At 44.2% G+C, this 13400-nt stretch overlaps 1 pseudogene across 1 annotated transcript; it reads right to left on the bottom strand.

Annotated features, from left to right (window-relative positions):
• LOC311108155 (putative tubulin polyglutamylase TTLL2) lies at positions 1 to 1173 on the bottom strand (annotated as a pseudogene). The gene has a single exon. The product of its transcript is annotated as a putative tubulin polyglutamylase TTLL2 (transcript).
• Positions 1174 to 13400: the final 12227 nt, after the last annotated feature.

The raw sequence follows: 13400 nt of genomic DNA, 5'->3' as shown, positions 1-13400 counted from the left end.
TTAGTGGCACTCACTAAGAAGAGGTGGTCACCAAAACAGAGACCCAAACTTATTTTTTTCTTCAATCTATCAAAATCATCTTTCCTCCCTCTCATCTCTTTGTGGCTACAACCTGATGCTAGCTGGCTGATGAGCTTGTGAACCTCGTGGACTGCAGTCTTAACGTTGAGCTTGTCCCGCGATGCCTTCAGAGTGACCTCATTGAAATGAAACGTTGGTATGATATCTCCCACACAGAGTGGTGGGGTGCTCTTGTCTTGGCTTTTAGGGTCCCATGGGAATTTAGGAGTCTTGTACTATTGAATGTGAATGGGAGGTAGCTTACAGTAGGCCACTGCTGGTTTCCTTGAAGTCTGATGCAGTCTATCATGTGTTGACAGGTCTCTGTCTCTATGTCTGTAACCTCAGACCACTGGATGGCCTCTGTCATCTGTGAGAGCACCAGATGTGTCTTTCTGTTTCCAGTTACAGTTGCAGTCTTTGAATGTGGGATGAGTATCGGATTCAGAGCCGAACCTTTGGTGTCTCTTATGCATATATTTTCAGAGCGTATTCGGTTCATCCCAACTGCTGGAAAGTATCTCATACTGTCAGCAAACGTAGAGTGGACGCTGTGACGTCTCTTGTTTGCTGGGTGGTGCTCACACATAGACTTGGAGCGCAGCAGCACTGGGGACTGCAGAGACTGGCTGCCTAGATAGCAGGAGCGTTTGTACTTTTGTTTGAGATATCCTCTCTGTCTAAGGATGTCCATGGACTTGTAGTTAATCAGATGAACCAGGTCATTGAGAAGTCCTTTCTTTACTGTCACGTCTGCTTGGCAGTCGAGGTTGAGAGCAGGGCTGTAGTTAACCTCTAGTAGCCATGGCTTATATTTGGCACCAAAGAGCTCAACACTGTTGGAACTGGAAGCTATGGAGGGGACTATGGTGAGAAAAGTTAGTGTGACAGTGTTGTTGAGCTTTTGTTCATTGATACCTTGGCTATGAAGAAAGCAGCGGAATTTACTTATAGTCCACTTTCATCCTTATCCCACTCTCTCTTTGTCGGTTGTGTAGAAGGGCCTAATGTATTGATGCTCGTGTTGGTCAGGTGAGAATAAAGGTTGTACAAAAATGACAAATTGTACTTCTCAGTCTGGCTGAGGCGCGCAAGTAGAGGTTCCAGTCTCATCATACTCCTCCCTGCCGCTCTCCAGCAGCACCTCTCTCACCAAGTCTAGGTCTCCCTCCTGTAGCTGGAACACCAGGGGTGTGGGGCTGGGGACACACACCCATGGGCAGATAAGCCGTTTGGCAATTCTAGCAAATGCCAGAAGGACCATATTTTATTGGTGTGGGCTGGTCAAAAAATATATATATATACACTACCGGTCAAAAGTTTTAGGACACCTACTCATTCAAGGGCTTTTCTTTATTTTCTACTTTGTAGAATAATAGTGAAGACATCAATCTATGAAATAACACATATGGAATCATGTAGTAACCCAAAAAGTGTTAAACAAAGAAAAATATATTTTATATTCTTCAAAGTAGCCACCCTTTGCCTTGATGACAGCTTTGCACACTCTTTGCATTCTCTCAACCAGCTTCATGAGGTAGTCATCTGGAATGCATTTCAATTAACAGATGTGCCTTGTTAAAAGTTAATTTATGGAATTTATTTCCTTCTTAATGCGTTTGAGCCAATCAGTTGTGTTGTGACAAGGTAGAGAGGGTATACAGAAGATAGCCCTATTTGGTAAAAGACCAAGTCCATATTATGGCAAGAACAGCTCAAATAAGCAAAGAGAAATTACAGTCCATCATTACTTTAAAACATGAAGGTAAGTCAATTCAGAAAATGTCAAGAACTTTGAAAGTTTGTTCAAGTGCAGATGCAAAAACCATTAAGCGCTATGCTGAAACTGGCTCTCATGAGGACCGCCACAGGAATGGAAGACCCAGAGTTACCTCTGCTGCAGAGGATAAGTTCATTGGAGTTACCAGCCTCAGAAATTGCAGCCCAAATAAATGCTTCACAGAGTTCAAGTAACAGACACATCTCAACATCAACTGTTCAGAGGAGACTGCCTGAATCAGGCCTTCAAGGCCTGAATAATAATAAGAGACTTGCTTGGGCCAAGAAACACGAGCAATGATCATTAGACTGGTGGTAATCTGTCCTTGGGTCTGATGAGTCAAAATGTGAGATTTTCGGTTCCAACCGCTGTGTCTTTCTGAGAAACAGAGTAGGTGAACGGATGATATCTGCAAGTGTGGTTCCCACCGTGAAGCATGGAGGAGGAGGTGTGATGGTGCTTTGCTGGTGACACTGTCTGTGATTTATTTAGAATTCAAGGCACAATTAACCAGCATGGCTCCCACAGCATTCTGCAGCGATACACCATTAAATCAAATCAAATGTTATTTGCCACATACGCCGAATACAACAGGTGTAGACTTTATAGTGAAATGCTTACTTACAAGCCCTTAACCAACAATCCATTGTTTTGTTAAGTAAAAAATAAAAAATAAGAGCAGCAGGAGGCTATATACAGGGGGTACCGGTACAGAGTCAATGTGCGGGGGCACCAGTTAGTTGAGGTAATTGAGGTAATATGTACATGTGGGTAGAGTTAAAGTGACTATGCATAGATAATAAACAGAGTAGCAGCAGCGTAAAAGAGGGGGTAGGGTGGGGGGGACAATGCAAATAGTCCGGGTAGCCATGATTAGCTGTTCAGGAGTCTTATGGCTTGGGGGTAGAAGCTGTTAAGAAGCCTTTTGGACCTAGACTTGGTGATCCGGTACCGCTTGCCGTGCGGTAGCAGAGAGAACAATCTATGACTAGGGTGGCAGGAATCTTTGACAATTTTTAGGGCCTTCCTCTGACACAGCCTGGTATAGAGGTCCTGGATGGCAGGAAGCTTGGCCCCAGTGATGTACTGGGCCATACGCACTACCTTCTATAGTGCCTTGCGGTCGGAGGCCGAGCAGTTGCCATACCAGGCGGTGATGTAACCAGTCAGGATGCTCTTGGTGGTGCAGCTGTATAACTTTTTGAGGACCCATGCCAAATCTTTTTAGTGTCCTGAGGGGGAATAGGCTTTGTCGTGCCCTCTTCACGACTGTCTTGGTGTGTTTGGACCATGATAGTTTGTTTGTGATGTGGACACCAAGGAACTTGACGCTCTCAACCTGTTCCACTACAGCCCCGTCAATGAGAATGGGGGCATGCTCAGTCCTCTTCTTTTTTCCTGTAGTCTACAATCATCTCCTTTGTCTTGATCACGTTGAGGGAGAGGTTGTTATCCTGGCACCACACGACCAGGTCTCTGACCTCCTCCCTATAGGCTGTCTCATAGTTGTCGGTGATCAGGCCTACCACTGCTGTGTCGTCAGCAAACTTAATGATGGTGTTGGAGTCGTGCCTGGCCATGCAGTCATGGAAGTACAGGAGGGTACTGAGCACGCACCCCTGAGGGGCCCCCGTGTTGAGGATCAGCGTGGCAGATGTGTTGTTACCTACCCTTACCACCTGGGGGTGGTCCGTCAGGAAGTCCAGGATCCAGTTGCAGAGGGAGGTGTTTAGTCCCAGGGTCCTTAGCTTAGTGATGAGCTTTGAGGGCACTATGGTGTTGAACACTGAACTGTAGTCAATGAATACCATTCTCACGAAGGTGTTCCTCTTGTCCAGGTGGGAAAGGGAAGTGTGGAGTGCAATAGAGATGGAATCATCTGTGGATCTGTTGGGGGCGGTATGCAAATTGGAGTGGGTCTAGGGTTTCTGGGATAATGGTGTTGATGTGAGCTATGACCAGCCTTCAAAGCACTTCATGGCTACAGACGTGAGTGCTACGGGTCTGTAGTCATTTAGGCAGGTTATCTTAGTGTTCTTGGGCACAGGGACTATGGTGGTCCACTTGAAACATGTTGGTATTACAGACTCAGTCAGGGACATGTTGAAAATGTCAGTGAAGACACTTGCCAGTTGGTCAGCGCATGCTCTGAGTACACGTCCTGATAATCCGTCTGGCCTTGCGGCCTTGTGAATGTTGACCTGCTTAAAAGTCTTACTCACATCGGCTACGGAGAGCGAGATCACATAGTCATCCGGAACAGCTGATGCTCTCGTGCATGATTCAGTGTTGCTTGCCTTGAAGCGAGCATAGAAGTGATTTAGCTCGTCTGGTAGGCTCGTGGCACTGAGCAGCTTTCGGCTGTGCTTCCCTTTGTAGTCTGTAATAGTTTGCAAGCCATACCACCTCCGACGAGCGTCGGAGCCATTGTAGTACAATTCAATCTTAGTCCTGTATTGACTCTTTGCCTGTTTGATGGTTCATCAGAGGGCATAGCGGGATTTCTTATAAGCGTCCGGGTTAGAGTCCCGCTCCTTGAGAGCGGCAGCTCTACCCTTTAGCTCAGTGCGGATGTTGCCTGTAATCCATGGCTTCTGGTTGGAGTATGTATGTACGGTCACTGTGGGGACGACGTTATCAATGCACTTATTGATGAAGCCAGTGACTGATGTGGTGTACTCCTCAATGCCATCAGAAAAATCCTAGCAAAACAGTCCTGTAGCTTAGCATCTGCGTCATCTGACCACTTCCTTATTAACCGAGTCACTGGTGCTTCCTGCTTTAGTTTTTGCTTATAAGCAGGAATCAGGAGGATAGAATTATGGTCAGATTTGCCAAATGGAGGGTGAGGGAGAGCTTTGTACGCATCTCTGTGTGTGGAGTAAAGGTGGTCTAGAGTTTTTTTTCCTCTGGTTGCACATTTAACATGCTGGTAGAAATTGGGTAGAATGGATTTAAGTTTCCCTGCATTAATGTCCCCGGCCACTTGGAGCGCTACCTCTGGATGAGCGTTTTCCTGTTTGCTTATGGCCTTATACAGCTCATTGAGTGCAATCTTAGTGCCAGCATCGGTTTGTGGTGGTAAATAGACAGCTACGAAAATTATAGAATAAAATTATCTTGGTAAATAGTGTGGTAAATACAGCTTATCATGAGATACTCTACCTTACAAATATACACAGACCGCCACCCCTTGTCTTACCGGAGTCGCCCGTTCTATCCTGCCGATGTAACGTATATCCTGCCAGCTGTATGTTATCCATGTCGTCATTCAGCCACGACTCGGTGAAACATAAGATATTACAGTTTTTAATGTCCCGTTGGTAGGATAGCCTTGATCTTAGGTCGTCCATTTTGTTTTCCAATGATTGTACGTTGGCTAATAGGATTGATGGAAGAGGCAGATTACTTGCTCGCAGTCGGATCCTTACAAAGCAGTCTCTTTCTCATGCGAATGACAGGTATTTGGGACTTGTCGGGCGTCTGTAGAATATCCTTCGCGTCCGACTCGTTGAAGAAAAAATCTTTGTCCAATACGAGGTGAGTAATCGCTGTCCTGATATCCAGAAGCTCTTTTTGGTCATAAGAGACAGTGGCAGAAACATTATGTACAGAATAAATTACGAATAACGCGAAACAACATGCATAATAGCACAATTGGTTAGGAGGCCGTAAAACGGCAGCCATCTCCTCCGGCGCTATCTTCCATTGAGGTTGGGTACCATCCCATCTGGTTTGCGCATAGTGGGACTATCATTTGTTTTTCAACAGGACAATGACCCAAAACACACCTTCAGGCTGTGTAATGGCTATTTCACCAAGAAGGAGAGTGATGGAGTTCCGCATCAGATGACCTGGCCTCCACAATCACCCAACCTCAACCCAATTGAGATGGTTTGGGATGATTCAGACCGCAGAGTGAAGGAAAAGCAGCCAACAAGTGCTCAGCATATGTGGGAACTCCTTCAATACTGTTGGAAAAGCATTCCAGGTGAAGCTGGTTGAGAGAATGCCAAGAGTGTGCAAATCTGTAATCAAGGCAAAGAGTGGCTATTTGAAGAACCTCAAATATAAAATATATTTTGATTTGTTTAACACTTTTTTGTTTACTACATGATTCCATATGTGTTATTTCATAGTTTCGATGTCTTCACTATTATTCTAAAATGTCGAAAATAGTCAAAATAAAGAAAAATCCTAGAATGACTAGGTGTGTCCAAACTTTTGACTGGTACTCTTGGCATTCTCTCAACCAGCTTCACCTGAAATGCTTTTCCAACAGTCTTGAAGGAGTTCCCACATATGGTGAGCACTTGTTGGCTGCTTTTCCTTCACTCTGCGGTCTGAATCATCCCAAACCATCTCAATTGGGTTGAGGTTGGGGGATTGTGGAGGCCAGGTCATCTGATGCAGCACTCCATCACTTTCCTTCTTGGTAAAATATCCCTTATACAGCCTGGAGGTGTGTTGGGTCATTGTCCTGTTGAAAAACAAATGATAGTCCCACTAAGCCCAAACCAGATGGGATGGCGTATCGCTGCAGAATGCTGTGGTAGCTATGCTGGTTAAGTGTACCTTGAATTCTAAATAAATCACAGACAGTGTCACCAGAAAAGCACCCCCAAATAATAACACCTCCTCCTCCATGCTTTATGGTGGGAAATACACATGCGAAAATCATCCGTTCACCCACACCGCGTCTCACAAAGACACGGCGGTTGGAACCAAAAATCTCCAATTTGGACTCCAGACCAAAGGACAGATTTCCAAAGGTCTAATGTCCATTGCTCGTGTTTCTTCGCCCAAGCAGGTCTCATATTAACAAACAGATCACCGACCATTTCGAATACCACCGTACCTTCTCCGCTATGCAATCCGGTTTCCGAGCTGGTCATGGGTGCACTTCAGCCACGCTCAAGGTCCTAAACGATATTATAACCGCGATTGATAATAGACAGTACTGTGCAGCCGTCTTCATCGACCTGGCCAAGGCTTTCGACTCTGTCAACCACCGCATTCTTATTGGCAGACTAAATAGCCTTGGTTTCTCAAATGACTGCCTCGCCTGGTTCACCAACTACTTCTCAGATAGAGTTCAGTGTGTCAAATCGGAGGGCCTGTTGTCTGGACCTATGGCAGTCTCTATGGGGGTGCCACAGGGTTCAATTCTTGGGCCGACACTTTTCTCTGTGTATATCAATGATGTCGCTCTTGCTGCTGGTGACTCTCAGATCCACCTCTACGCAGACGACACCATTTTGTATACATCTGGCCCTTCATTGGACACTGTGTTAACAAACCTCCAAACGAGCTTCAATGCCATACAACACTCCTTCAGTAGCCTCCAACTGCTCTTAAACACTAGTAAAACTAAATGCATGCTTTTCAATCGAACGCTGCTGGCACCCGCCCACCCGACTAGAATCACCACTCTTGACGGGTCTGACCTAGAGTATGTGGACAACTACAAATACCTAGGTGTCTGGTTAGACTGTAAACTCTCCTTCCAGACTCACATAAAGAATCTCCAATCCAAAGTTAAATCTAGAATCGGCTTCCTATTTCGCAACAAAGCCTCCTTCACTCATGCTGCCAAACATGCCCTCGTAAAACTGACTATCCTACCGATCCTTGACTTCGGCGATGTCATTTACAAAATAGCCTCCAACACTCTACTCAGCAAATTGGATGTAGTCTATCACAGTGCCATCCGTTTTGTCTCCAAAGCCCCATACGCTACCCACCACTGTGACCTGTACGCTCTTGTTGGCTGGTCCTCACTACATGTTCGTCGTCAAACCCACTGGCTCCAGGCCATCTATAAATCACTGCTAGGCAAATCCCCGCCTTATCTTAGCTCATTGGTCACCATAGCAGCACCCACCCGTAGTCTGCGCTCCAGCAGGTATATCTCACTGGTCATTCCCAAAGCCAACACCTCCTTTGGCCGCCATTCCTTCCAGTTCTCTGCTGCCAATGACTGGAACGAATTGCAAAAATCTCTGAAGCTGGAGACTCTTATCTCCCTCACTAACTTTAAGCATCAGTTGTCAGAGCACCTTACCGATCACTGCACCTGTACACAGCCCATCTGAAATTAGCCCACCCAACTACCTCATCCCTATATTGTTATTTATTTTGCTCTTTTGCACCCCAGTATCTCTATTTGCACATAATCTCTTGCACATCTAGCATTCCAGTGTTAATACTATTGTAATTATTTTGCACTATAGCCTATTTATTGCCTTACCTCCATAACTTGCTACATTTGCACACACTGTATATATATTTTCTGTTGTATTTTTGACTTTATGTTTTTTTACCCCATATGTAACTCTGTGTTGTTTTTATCGCACTGCTTTGCTTTATCTTGGCCAGGTCGCAGTTGTAAATGAGAACTTGTTCTCAACTGGCTTACCTGGTTAAATAAAGGTGAAATAAAATTAAAATAAAAAAAATAATTATTATTGGTGTCCTTTAGTAGTGGTTTCTTTGCAGCAATTCGACCATGAAGGCCTGATTCACACAGTCCCCTCAGAACAGTTGATGTTGATGTGTCTGTTACTTGAACTCTGTGAAGCATTTATTTGTGCTGCAATTTCTGAGGCTGGTAACTCTGTTGAACGTATCCTCTGCAGAAGAGGTAACTCCGGGTCTTCCATTCCTGTGGCGGTCCTCATGAGAGCCAGTTTCATCATAGCGCTTGATGGTTTTTGCGACTGCACTTGAATAAACTTTCAAAGTTCTTGAAATATTCCGTATTGAATGACCTTCATGTCTTAAAGTAATGTTGGACTGTCGTTTCTCTTCGCTTATTTGAACTGTTCTTGCCATAATATGGACTTGGTCTTTTACCAAATAGGGCTATCTTCTGTATTTTTAAACTGGTTTTATTGCTAGCTTGAGTTACCTGGGGTGGCAGACAGTTTCATGTTGTCATGGCTCTATATTAATACTGTTTGTTTCACAGCATCTGTTCTGGACCTGGGGACTGTTAAGAGACCTCTGGTTGCATGTCTTGTGTTGTACCGATGAGTGTCCGAACTGTGTGGCAACTGCTTGAACAGACAGTTCGGTACATTCAACAAATCAATACCTCGCACAAAGACCAATAGTGAGGCAATCAATCTCTCCTCAACTTTGACCCAGGAGTGACTGACATGCATGTTACTGACACTTTCCCTCCGTGTACATCCAAGTGTGATACGTGCTGCTTTGTTCTGGACCAACTGCAATTTACCTATGTCTTTCTTTGCCACACATGACCACACAGCTAGGCAGTAGTCCACGTGCAGGTGTGACAAAACTAGGGCCTTTAGGAGCTGTCTGGTCGGCTGAGATGTCAACAAGGCAGAGCAACGCCCTATCATTGACAGACCTCTTCCCATTTTGACCATGAAAGCTTACACCTAGCAGTTTAGTCTCCTCAACTTGCTCAATAGCCACATTATTCAATAATAGATCTAAATGAGGTTTAGCATTGAGCGAGTGATTTGCTTTTAGTTTTTGAGATATTTAGCACCAGCCTATTGCTAGTTACCCATTCTAAAACGAACTGGAGCTCTATGTTAAGTGTCTCAGTTATTTATTTTACTGTTGCAGCCGACGTGTATATTGTTGAGCCGTCAACGTACATAGACACACAGGCTTTATTCAAGGTCAGTGGAAGGTAATTTGTTTAAAAAATAATAAAAATAATAATGGCCATAGCTGGCTGCCCTGCGGTATACCATACTCAACTGAATTTGCTTCCATTAACGAAAACCCTCTGTGTTCTATTAGATAGGTAACTCTCAATCCATAATAAGGCAGAGGATGCAAATCTATAACACCTACGTTTTTTCAGCAATAGGTTATGATCAATGACATGAAAAGCTGCACTGAAGTCTAACAAAACAGCTCCCACAACGTTCTTACTATCAATTTCTTTCAGCCAATCATCAGCCATTTGTGTCAGTGCTGAGCATGTTGAGTGCCCTTCCCTATAAGCATGCTGAAAGTCTGTTGTTAATTAGTTTTCTGTAAAATAACTTTGCATTTCATCAAACACATTTTTTCTCCAAAAGTTTGCTAAGCACTTGTAACAGGCTGATTGGTCGGCTGTTTGAAGCATTAAAGGGTGCTCTGCTATTCTTGGGTAGTGGAATGACCTTTGCCTCCCTCTATGTCTGAGGGCACACACTGTCTTCTAGGCTTAAATTGAAGATGTGGCAAACAGAAGTCACAATATATTCCGCTACCAACCTCAGCAATTTACCATCCAGGTTGTCGGTACCAGGTAGTTTGTCCTTATTTATAGATAGCAACTATTTATTTTACCTGTTCCACACCCACTTTATGGAACTCAAAACTACAGTGCTTGTCTTTCATTATTTAGTCCATTATGCATGAATATGAATGCTAAGCATTTGTTGTTTGCATGTCATACCTAAGTTTGCTAATCTTGTCAACAAAAAAAGTTATTAAAGTGGTTGGCAATATCAAAGGTTAATGTTATGAACAAGCCATCTGCCTCAATGAAAGATGGAGCAGAGTTTGCTTTCTTGCCTAGAATTTCATTTAAAGTACTCCAGAGATGTTTACTATCATTCTTTATATTATTTATCTTTGTTCCATAGTGAAGTTTCTTATATTTGTTTAGTTTAGTTACGTGATTTCTCAATTTACTGTATATTTGCCAGTCTGCTGTGTTGTCAGACTTCTTTGCTATTCCCTTTGCCTCCTCCCTCTCAGCCATACAGTTATTTAATTAATCATCTATCCATGGGGATTTGGCAGTTCTAACAGTCAGTTTCTTGATGGGCACATGCCTATCAGTAACCGGAAGAAGCAGTTTCATAAATGCTTCCAGTGCAGCGTCCGGATGTTCCTCATGACACACATCCGACCAACAAATATTTTTCACATCTTCGACATAGGAATTATTGCAAAACCTCTTGTATGATCGTTTATACACAATTTTAGGTCCAGTCTTTGGAACATTGGTTTTTCTAGATATGGCTATTAAATTATGATCACTACATCCGATGGGTGTGGATACTGCTTTAGAGCAGATTTCTGCAACAATAGTAAAGATGTGATCAATACACGTGGATTATTTAGTTCCTGTTCTGTTTGTAAATACCCTGTAATCAGATTGAAGGCACTGGTTACAGCTTGGAGATTATTTTTGAGTGGACAGCTTGATGACAACCAGTCAATATTTAGGTCACCCAGAAAATATACCTCTCTGTTGATATCACATACATTATCCAACATTTCACACATGTAGTCCAAATAATGACTTTTAGCACTTGGTGGTCTATATCAACTTCCTACAAGAATAGGGTTTAGGTGAGGCAGATGAACCTGTAGCCATAATATTATTACTTCCACATAATCTGACACGAGATCCTCCCTCAGCCTAACAGAAATATAGGACTCTGGACATACATGGCAACACATCCCCCATTTGCATTTCTATCTTTCCTCTATATTCTATAACCATGTATAGCTACTACTGCATCATCAAATGAATGATCTAAGTGTGTTTCAGAGATGGCCAGAATATAAATGTTTTCAGATGTTAATATGATGTCAATTTCATTAACCTTGTTTCTCAGGCTACATATGCTAATATTTTGTCATTTTCTGGGTTGCTTGTTTGTTTTTAGTGCTATTCTGCGAGGCTGATCCGAGGTAGACATGTCAGTGACATTTACATTTGAGTCAACGGTACTGAGTTGGCTGACCACAGTGGGCTTCTTCTTAAGGCAGACAGTTTCAGTGCAAACAGTGGAATAAAATTCTATGTGCATATTATTATTGCAGACAATACCCTCGGAGCTAACAGTTAAAGGAACATGCATTAGGTTACTTACATTTACTACACTTCTATTTCTCTGGGATATAATATGATTTCCGTGTCCTCTGTTGCTTATTATGACAATTTGCTATGTTGATGGAGATCATCCTGGAACCCCTGCGGTTAGGGTGAATCCCATATATTTTAAAGAGCGTTCGGCCAAACCCCAATGTAAAGTCCCATACTAAACATGCCCTATTTGATTGTTACACTGAATCCAGATTTCATATACAATGCCTTCGGAAAGTATTCAGACCTCTTGACTTTTTCCACATTTTGTTACGTTACAGCCTTATTCTAAAATTCATTAAAAAAAAGCAATCTACACACAATACCCCATAATGACAAAGCAAAAACACGTTTTTAGAATTTTTTGCAAATGTACAGTTGAAGTCAGAAGTTTACATACACCTTAGCCAAATACATTTAAACTCAGTTTTTCACAATTCCTGACATTTAATCCTAGTAATAATTCCCTGTCTTAGGTCAGTTAGGATCACCACTTTATTTTAAGAATGTGAAATGTCAGAATAATAGAAGAGAGAATTATTTATTTCAGCTTTTATTTCTTTCATCACATTCCCAGTGGGTCAAAAGTTTACATACACTCAATTAGTATTTGGTAGCATTGCCTTTAAATTGTTTAACTTGGGTGAAACGTTTCGGGTAGCCTTCCACAAGCTTCCCACAATAAGTTGGGTGAATTTTGGCCCATTCCTCCTGACAGAGCTGGTGTAATTGAGTCAGGTTTGTAGGCATCTGTCACGATCGTCAGGGTAAGGAGTAGACCAAGGCGCAGCGTTGCAGGCAAACATACTCATTTATTAAGCGAAACGATATCAAAACAACAAAAGACGGAAACGTGACAGTACACGGTATAACACAACCAACTCGAAACAAGAACCCACAAAACACAAAGGAAAACCGACAGTTTAAATATGGCTCCCAATCAGAGACAACCAGCAAACAGCTGACACTCGTTGCCTCTGATTGGGAGTCACTCAGGCCAACATAGAAAAACACAACCTAGAACACCCAACATAGAAACAGAACACATAGAATAAACACACCCTGGCTCAACAAATAGAGTCCCAGAGCCAGGGTGTGACAGTACCCCCCCCTAAAGGCGCAGACTGCGACCGCGCCTCAATAAGAGCTAAACAGGGGAGGGCTGGGTGGGCATACCTCCTCGGCGGCGGTTCTGGCTCCGGCCTTGCCCACCACCCTCCAATCAACCCCCCATAGTGCCCCTGGTCCGGTCTAGCCCCGCTGGCCGGAGCCGGACTGACGACACGCACCCCTGGCTTGGTGCGTGGAGCAGGAACGGACCGTACCGGGCTGACGATGCGCACCCCTGGCTTGGTGCGTGGAGTAGCACCTGGCCGAACCGGGCTGACGATACACACCCCTGGCTTGGTGCATGGAGCAGGAATGGACCGGACCGGCCTGACGATGCGCACCCCTGGCTTGGTGCGTGGAGTAGCAACTGGCCGGACCGGGCTGACGACTCGCACCCCTGGCTTGGTGCGTGGAGCCGGAACGGGCCTCACCGGACTGACGACTCGCACCCCTGGCTTGGTGCGTGAAGCCGGAACGGGCCTCACCGGACTGACGACTCGCACCCCTGGCTTGGTGCGTGGAACCGGAACGGGCCTCACCGGACTGACGACTCGCTCCCCTGGCTTGGTGCGAGTAGCAGGAACGGGCTGGACCAGG

This window comes from Coregonus lavaretus, assembly GCF_964263955.1.
Source record: "Coregonus lavaretus genome assembly, chromosome: 33".
In the NCBI taxonomy this organism is placed as follows: domain Eukaryota; kingdom Metazoa; phylum Chordata; class Actinopteri; order Salmoniformes; family Salmonidae; genus Coregonus; species Coregonus lavaretus.
Note: the sequence above shows the minus strand (reverse complement) of the source record. Positions and strands in the feature narration are given on the sequence as shown.